Consider the following 571-nt stretch of genomic DNA (forward strand, 5'->3'; position numbering starts at 1 on the left):
GGCGATATATTGCGATTTTTGGACAAAAGTATCGCAATATATCGCCTTGCTTATAGTATCGCAATATATCGGGATATATCGTATCGTGACCCCTCTGTCATGATATGTATCGTATCGCCAAATTCTTGCCAATACACAGCCCTAAATGCAACCCCATAGCATCAGAGAGGCAGATGTTTCTTCCTCACCTCTATTAACCAAATAAGTTGCACAATGCTCCTCCAGCTGGTTATTCATCACAACGTGCACTTTTACTTGTTGTCCTTTAAACTTTTTTACATGTGTTTGCATCAAAAAACTTCAAAAGTACTTTATTTTCCCAACAAACTCCAACATTTAGTTAGTTTCAACATTTGATGTTTAATAAACATTGAGAACCGCAAGTCAATGAAGTCAGTTTTAAAACACAATTCAGTTTGAAAACTGAATTGTGTTTCAGTCTGATTTTTCTAATGTGGGATTTAAAAAAAATAATTTTACTTGTTTCTAAAACGTTTGTCATTCACTGTCTTTTGTACTGCTTCATTGCTGTTTCTGGTGTACACAAAAGTAACAAACTGATTTATTTAAT

This window comes from Austrofundulus limnaeus, unplaced genomic scaffold (assembly GCF_001266775.1).
Source record: "Austrofundulus limnaeus strain Quisiro unplaced genomic scaffold, Austrofundulus_limnaeus-1.0 Scaffold143, whole genome shotgun sequence".
In the NCBI taxonomy this organism is placed as follows: Eukaryota; Metazoa; Chordata; class Actinopteri; order Cyprinodontiformes; family Rivulidae; genus Austrofundulus; species Austrofundulus limnaeus.